Raw genomic sequence first — 8,631 nt, 5'->3', positions numbered from 1 at the left:
TAGGTTGGCTATGAGTTGAAATCCATTGGACTGAATAATTTACTATTATTATTATTACTTTACAGTAGATATGCAAGTTTATATAACATGACATCAAAATGTCATGTAGTTGTACCCGGTACTTTCAATACAATAGAGAAAAATGATGGAAAAAAAATTCTATTCACTGGATACAAGTCAGATTGTAAAACTTTAAAAATAGATAAGAGGCAGGGTAATGAAGGGACAGGTAAAGAATAACCCTCTGAGATTTCTAAATATAATAGATAATAACGTCTCAGTTTTCCAACCTGCTCATTAACACCTCAGCTTATGATTTTGTCAATGTCTGGACTGCTCTGCTCCTTCTTTTATATACGTGTTATAATTCTACTGCAAGTTCAAATGTCCTCTCACAATGTTAAATGAATAATTCATTATTTGTGTGTGCGGGCTATAAGCATTTCATTCCATATATTTTACCCCTAAAGTATCTTCTGGGAGCTCTGGTGGCATAGTGCCTAACATATTTGACTGCTAACTGGAAGGCTAGAGGTTCAAACCCACCAGCCACTCCTCAGAAGGAAGGTTGGGCAATCTACTTCTGTAGTGATACTGCGTTGGAAACCCAAGGAGGGGTCGCTATAAGTTGGATCTGACTCAACGGCAGTGTGTTAGTTAGTTAGTTAGTTTAGAGTATCTACCTCTGTAGGATTCCGTAAATTATAGTGGCTAACGGTGCTGGTTCAGCAGCTTCACTGCCTGAGTTCAAATCCTTACCCTGCTACTACTAAAAAGAGGAGTTACTTTGGTAACATTACAGAAATTTTATGAACTTCATTTTCCTTACTTTTGAATATGATATTTAAAAAAATCAAAAAAATACCAAATTCATAGTAGGTGTGATAATTGAATTAATGCTTGTTAACTCTTATACAAAGATCACTAAATAAATGTTCTTACTATGACTGGGGTTGTTTATATGTATTTTTACATCTCACAGTGTATTATAAAATTTCCAAAGACAATGATATTGCTTTCATTTCTCTGGAACATAGAATATTATTTTTAAATTTAAATATGTCAGCTCTATATTCATCACTGCGAGCACGCCTTCACATTCAAATATAATCAAGATAGAGACATTCTAAGAATATTCAGTTATTTTAATTCATGTTTTTGATAAATGAATGTTTTGTTTTAATAATGATATTAGATATTTCCTTGGAAATTGATAATTTTCAGATAAATATGTTATCTATAATCAGATAGGCTTAAATTAAATTTAGGGAATTTATGGATATGCAGTGTTATTGCAATAATTAACTCTGATTTAAGAAAAATATATTCCAACAAAATTAAATTCAAAAGCCTTTCAATTACAGAAAGGCTTACATATTTGTTTCCAAAATATCAAATAATATTCCTAATGACTACATGTTTTGATGGACCACCTTTATTGACTCTGTTCATCTCACTCAGAGATCTGATATTACTATTGCACTTTGAAAGTAGTTAAATGCCTCAAGATGTTTTGAATGTTTCTAAAGCATTCCCCAAATTTGGCAAACTTCCTTGTCTATCTGTAAACTGACTCCTAGGTGCAAATGTGCACTGTTCATATGTGGGCCATAACGTGCTCACAAATATTTAACTTAATTAGAACTCTTGGAATCTTTGAAATTAGAAGATGACCCTGAGAAAGAATCAATTAGAGCAAAATGAGACTCAGACTATCTCCTGTCAGTTAATGCAAACTGTTTCTGGTGTTGCTACCACACATGCTGTACTAAGTAAGCTAACTTGTAACTACTGAGACCAGTAAGTAACACATTTGAATGGGAGATTTTGGCCTGGTATCTTGGCTCCAACCTCAGAGATTATAAATTAATTGTTTTGCATTAAGTCTCATGTCTGAATAGTGTTTTAAAGTTCCAAAGAGATTTTCATGTGTACTTCAATATATGTTTGCTAGTGTAGATGAACCAACACTAGCCCAACCACCTCATTTTCTCTCTTACATTCAATATCTCCCTTCTCTCCAGTTTTCATTGTCTCCTGGCTTAAAGAAAAATACTAAACAAATGTGACCATTGACCACATATTATCTTATTATTTCCTAATCTATAAGTAACCTTTCCTTCATGGTGGAATTTCTTCTTTCATTAATTTCCCTGTCAGTTCCTTCTCTGATTTCAGACAAACATATGCGCCTACTCTCATTAAGATTACCGATGATGTTTATGACTTTACATTTAGTTCGTATTTTATAATTCTATCTTACTTGACTTAGCAATATTTATACTAAAAATCTCCGTTCCATTGCATTCCCTGACCAAACATTGCTAGTTTCCTCATTATGCCTCATTCCTATCATTCTGGCCACTCTTTTTCTGTCTCCTTTGTAATCACATCTTTTTTTCTTCAGCCATTAATGTTGGGATTCCTTGAGACTGTGTCTTGAACCTTGTTATTCTCAATCTGTACAATTCTCCCAGTCAGATATATCTATCATAAGTTTATTAAAAACATATATATATATAAATGACTCTGAAATTTATGTCTTCTGTAATGATATCTGCTCTGAGTCATAAACATATATGAATCTCAAACTCAATATTTGGAATTCAAACTCATAGTTTCTGTCTACTTTATAAAATGATCTTCCTCTAGAATTCTTAGATAATGAATGACACCATCCCTTAAACAGCTCCACAGGGCCAAAGATCTGGCAATAACAATTTAACCTTCCCTCCATTTCAAAATTAATATCCATGCCTAGTTATTGATTTTCCTTCTAACTTATCTTTCATATTTACCCACTTCCATAATTCCAACTCTCGTCTGTCTAAATTATATCTGCCATCAAGTCCTTTCTAGAAGCTCTGGTGGCATAGTGTCTAAGGCATTTGACTGCTAACCAGAAGGCTGGAGGTTCAAATCCACCAACCACTCCTTGGAAGGAAGATTGGGCAATCTACTTCCGTAGTGATACCACCTCAGAAACCCAAGGAGGGGTCACTATGAGTCAGATCCAAATGAATGGCAGTAGTTTTTTTTTTTTTTTTGGTTTGTCTTTTCTACTTGACTGATATTTACTTATGTACTAAAACTGCCATTTCTTCTCTTAGAAATTAAGCTTAGTTGCACTCCTCCAAGTTGTTGCTCAATGCTTTATATATATTTTTCCCCCTTTTGAAGATTCATTGTTCTACACACAGTGGCCTATTTTTGTTGTTAATTTTTTAAACCTTAGGTGAAACCCTTTTTCAGGCAGTCAATTAAATCTTTTTAACATTAAAGTATTATTAATATTTTAAAACAACACATTTAGAATCTAGTGTTCTTTAAGTATTTAAAGTCAACTTATCAATGAAATAGTTTTACATTTATAAACCTAGTACAATAAGAAATTATTTATATTTTGTTTTAGACATATTTGATTATTTCAAGGTAAATAAAATTTTTCACCTTAGAACTTAAATAGTGTAAATTACATATACAAATTTAATATATTTAATTGTATCTTAAACAGTTCATTTCTATTTTTGACATAGCAAGAAAAACTTTATAATGACTAAACATCTCTTTTAAATCTAACAAATTTTTGGAGTGGATTTAACTCTGCCCTAAACAGTTCAAAATTGTTCACAGATTTAATTAAATTATATTTTATATTTCAAAATCAAATTTCAAATAAAAAAATCAGTTTCTCAATTTCACATTCAGTTAAAATCTGATATATTTGATCCTTTAATATGGTAAGTTACCAATATATAGCACACTGACACAGACACCTCCTGAATTAAATACCAAATTGCTAACACCAAATATTTGATTCATTTGATTGTCCTCGTACTTGATGACTAAATTTCCTCAGATTAAAAATACCTACTTAGTAAAAGTTTGTGATCATTTTAAGGAAGTAGCGTTTGTTAATCAGCCACTTGGCTAGATAACTGAAATGAAGTTGTTAAGCTTGAAAGTTACATAGATTTATAGATATTCTAAATTTGCTCAGATGAGCACAAGTAATTCAAGTAGATATTTTTAAAAAAGAATAATTTCATGTTCAATTTACATTACTACCCATTTCTTCCAATTTATCTACAGTTAATCCATAATCTTAACTACTTCCTTCACTTAACTCTTAAATATGGCATAATTACTTTTTAATTATTTAATTGTGTAATGGGAGCTCTGGTGGCATAGTGCCTAAGGCATTTGGTTGCTAACCAGAAGGCTGGCGATTCAAACCAACCAGCTACTCCATGGAAGGCAGGTTGGGCAATCTACTTTGTAGTGATACCTCCTGGGAAACCCAAGGAGGAGTCGTTATGAGTCGGATCTGACTTGATGGAAGTGTTTTTTTTTTTTTTTTTTTTTTTAATTGTGGAAAGTTCAAACATATATAGAAGTAGAAAAAATATTATTTAAGAAGTATTTGTCACACATTTTCAACAAAAATCAATATTCTGTTATTCTGTTTCATCTATTCCGTTACAATTTCCTCTTTTTTTTTTTTTGTTTTTGGTCTAGTATTATTGTATTTCATTGACACATTTTAAAACAAAGCTCTTCCCAATTGAATTTGACTTACTTTTTTTTTAATATTTATTTTTCTGTTTATCAGGATTCTTCTTTTAGAAAGATTTAAATAATATTGAATAACATGTTTCCTGCTTTTTTTATATGTCATAATTTTATTCTGGGATTAAATCAAAAACATGATTATGATACATCTCTGCAACATAATCAAAAGTGGTAGATAATTCTAACTTTAACAGGAAACTTAGAGTTAAGTGTTAAAAAAAAAAAACTGTATGCTTAATAGATTACTCCAATTTTTAAATGAAGTATGTATGTACAAAATGATGTCAGTTCAGATTCATAGTGACTCTATAAAACAAACAATAATTATCTCATAGGCTTTCCAAGGCTTTAATCTGCATGGAATCAGACTTCGTGGAAAACAGCTTTCTCCCCTAGAGCAGCTGGTGCGTTTGAACCAGGAAAGTTTTGGTTAGATATTGAGGGTTTAATCACTGTACCACTAAGACTCCTTATATAAGTATAATGTACAAAACTTAAAACTTACAATAAAATTCAAAAGAAACATGCTTTTTTTAATATTTACTTAATTTGAAAGGTCATAAACTCTTTTGGCTTTTGATTATCATAACTTTTCATAGATTAAATTTATTTCAAATAATTATGTTATTTTGCTATTGATAGTCAAATTTTAAAATCTAGACAGTGGAAACTCTATAAAATTTCACAATCTTCTAAATTTATTAGCATCATTATCCATCATTATTCTTATGCTTTTCCTGCCCCAGATATGAACTAAACATCTCCACCAAGCAAATCTGGTTCTGTTTTATTGAAAAATAATGTTTTAGAGACTAAAAATATAAGAACTAGGAAATACTTATCAATATTACAAGTTCAAAAATATATCATTTTAATAGGCTTGTGTTAATATTCATATTTCTAATAGTTCCAATAGTAATGTACTGAATAATTAGTACATTAATATACAGTAATAAGAGTTCTGGTGGCATAGTGCCTAAGACCTTTGACTGCTAACTAGAAGGTTGGTGGTTCAAACCCACCAGCCACTCTGCAGAAGGAAGACTGGACAATCTACTTTTGTAAAGATTTACCATCTCTGAAATCCAAAAAGGGTTGCTATGAGTCAGAAGAGAATTGACGGCAGCGACTTAGGTTTTTTTTTTTTTTGTTACATAACTACAAGAAGTGCTATGTTTTTGCTCAAACTGGAATTGCAATTTATTTTCTTCTATGACTCAGTGAACCATACAATAAGCACTTTAATTAAAAGCTGTAGTTCTTAAGAAAGCAAACATATGCATTTTTTATATCCATCTGTATTAAACAAATTCTAATAGTCCTTTACCTTATTTCATTGGAAGAACCTCATTTAGAAGATTAGCTTGGTCTGTTCTACAGTTACCCGTTCCTCTTCAATGTTAGTTTTGTATTGTTTTGTTAGTTTATTTTAATTAAAGATGAAAAAATCCATTATCTTAGATCAGGCTTGAAGATCATGGAAGCAGTGACAATTCAAAGAGTAGTAAAACTAATTTCCATTTTTCAGGGGTGGGAGTTAAAAAGAAAGCAGAAAATTAATACTGGTCTCACTCATAAGAGGAAGCTTCCAGCCAGTAGCAATTCTCTCCCAGACTCTTCCGGGCCTTTCCAGATATTAGGAACATTTGACAGCACAGGACTCCATCACGTATGTACTGATCAGATTTCTATTACTACATATTACAGTGGTTTGCATTTTCTATTATGTATAAATGGAGTAAAAAATATATACTTTTTTTTTTTTTTTTGCCCACTGTCTTTCATTAGCAAACTTATTTTGAGATCCTTTCATTTTGTGGTAAGTATCAGTTGATCACTGTGGTAATAATAAAACCAATTGTCATCAAGTTGATTCTGACTCATGGTGACCTCTTCTGTTCCAGGGTAGAGCTTTGCTCTATAGGGTTCTCAGTGGTTCATTTTTGGAAGTAGATTGACAAACTTTTCTTCCAAGATTCCTCTCAGTGGACTTCAACATAAAAAATGTTCACTTTGTAGCTAAATATATTGACTATTGGCACCAACCAGGGATTCTAGCCAGTAGTAATATATTCTATGAACTGTGCTACATTTTATTTATCCATTAACTTGAAGGACATCTGAGTTGTTTCAAGATTTTGACTATTATAAATAAAGCTACTATGCATATTCATTTGCAAGTCTTTGTTGATTTCTGCTCAGTAGGCCTAAGAATGATTGGTGAGTGTAAAACATTTAAGATGCTATCTGTTTTTGAAAGTGTTTGTTCCTTTTATTCTTTTTTTTCTATTCCTATTATCTGCATATAAGAAATCTATTTCCCTTCCTTATTACTGATTTTCAGTTTAATTCCACTGTTGTCATAGAATATTCTGTACATAAATTGAATTCTTTTAAATTTAATGCTATTTCTTTTATAGCATTATTTGAAAAGAATGTATATTCTGCTGTTTTGGGGTACAGAATTTTACAGATTTCAGTTAGGTCAATTTGATTGACGATGTTCATAATTCTGTCCCCTCAGAAAGAAGGTTGGGCAATATACTTCCATAGTGATATGGCCTTGGAAACCCAAGGAGGAGTCTCTACAAGTCGGGTCTGACTTGATGGCAGTCAGTTCTCTATCTTTACTAATTTGCTTCTACTTCCTCTATCAACTGACAGAAGAATATATATATACATATCTCTAATTGTAATTGCAGATTTGTAAATTTTTCCTGCCTTTTATCAATTTTTGTTTCATTTATTTTCAAGTTCTTAGGATTACTATTTGTACTTAATGAATTAACTCTTATCCTTAATGGTAATGATAACTATTGGCCTTCTTAACATTCTTTCCTTTGAAAACTGCTCTGTCACCAATATGGCCATTTAGTTTTTTGGACTGTTTGCTTGTTTAGTGTCAATATTATAAATCTATTTTCATCCTTTACTACCACCCTATCTGTGTCTTGCTTTGGGCATCATATTATTGTATCTAACTTTTATTTTTAATAATCAAAATGACTCTCTGCCATTTGATTGAGTATCTCACTGTCTTCGAATGGATTCTGACTTACAGTGAGCCACTTTGCATTTCCAAGGTGGTAAATCTTTATGCAAGTAGATTTACCAGTCTTCCTTCTCTAGAGCTGCTGGTGGGTTTGAACCACCAGCCTTCTGGTTAGCAGTCAAATGTTTTAGGCACTATGCCAACAGAGCTCCTTTGATTGGGTGTATAGAACCTTTATATTTAATGTAATTATTCATTTGGTTAAGTTTATGTTAATCATTTTGCTTTTTGTTTTTATTTGTTCCATCTGTTCTCTATTTTTGTATTCCTCTTTTCTGCCTAACTTAAGAATAATTGTATATTTGTTATGTTTCCATCTTATTACACTGTTTGCTTGCTTTTAAGTACTTATTATTATTATTTTTTATTATTATTTTAATGATTTCTATAGGTTTATAAGCAGCTTTTGTGCCACAATGCCTAAAGCATTTGACAGCTAACCAGAAGGTTCAAACCCACCAGACACTCCATGGAAGGAAGATGGGGCAATCTACTTCAGTAAAGATTTACCACCTTGAAAACCCAATGGGTATAGCTATAAGTTGGAATCAACTTGATGGCAGTAGGTTTTGTTTCCTTTTTTTTTTTTTTTTTTAATAGGTTTATAATATACAGAGTTAACCTAGTCTAACTGCAGGTGATTTTACCCCACTCTATGTATCATATAAGTATCTTACAATAGCGTATTCCTATGTCTATATTCGTGACGTCTGTACTGCTATGGAGTCTGTTCAGACTCATCGGGACCCTTCCTTGGGTCTTTCGAAGACTGATCAATCTACTTCCCTAGAGATACTGTTTCAGTAATCAAGGAGGGTTCCCTATGAATCAGAACCAACTAGAAGGCAGTGAGTTTGGTTTTTTGGATTTGGGCATTTGTGCTGTGCTTCCCATTCATTTTCCTTTCACATAAGGTACAGACCACAAAGTACATGGTAATACTTGTGTTCAAAGTGATAAAAGTAAAATAACCTAATATATTCAGCTGTGTAAATACTCATACTAGT

Source organism: Orycteropus afer, unplaced genomic scaffold, assembly GCF_000298275.1.
Source record: "Orycteropus afer afer isolate SDZICR_OR568_19922 unplaced genomic scaffold, OryAfe1.0 scaffold00941, whole genome shotgun sequence".
NCBI classification, from domain to species: Eukaryota; Metazoa; Chordata; class Mammalia; order Tubulidentata; family Orycteropodidae; genus Orycteropus; species Orycteropus afer.
Note: the sequence above shows the minus strand (reverse complement) of the source record.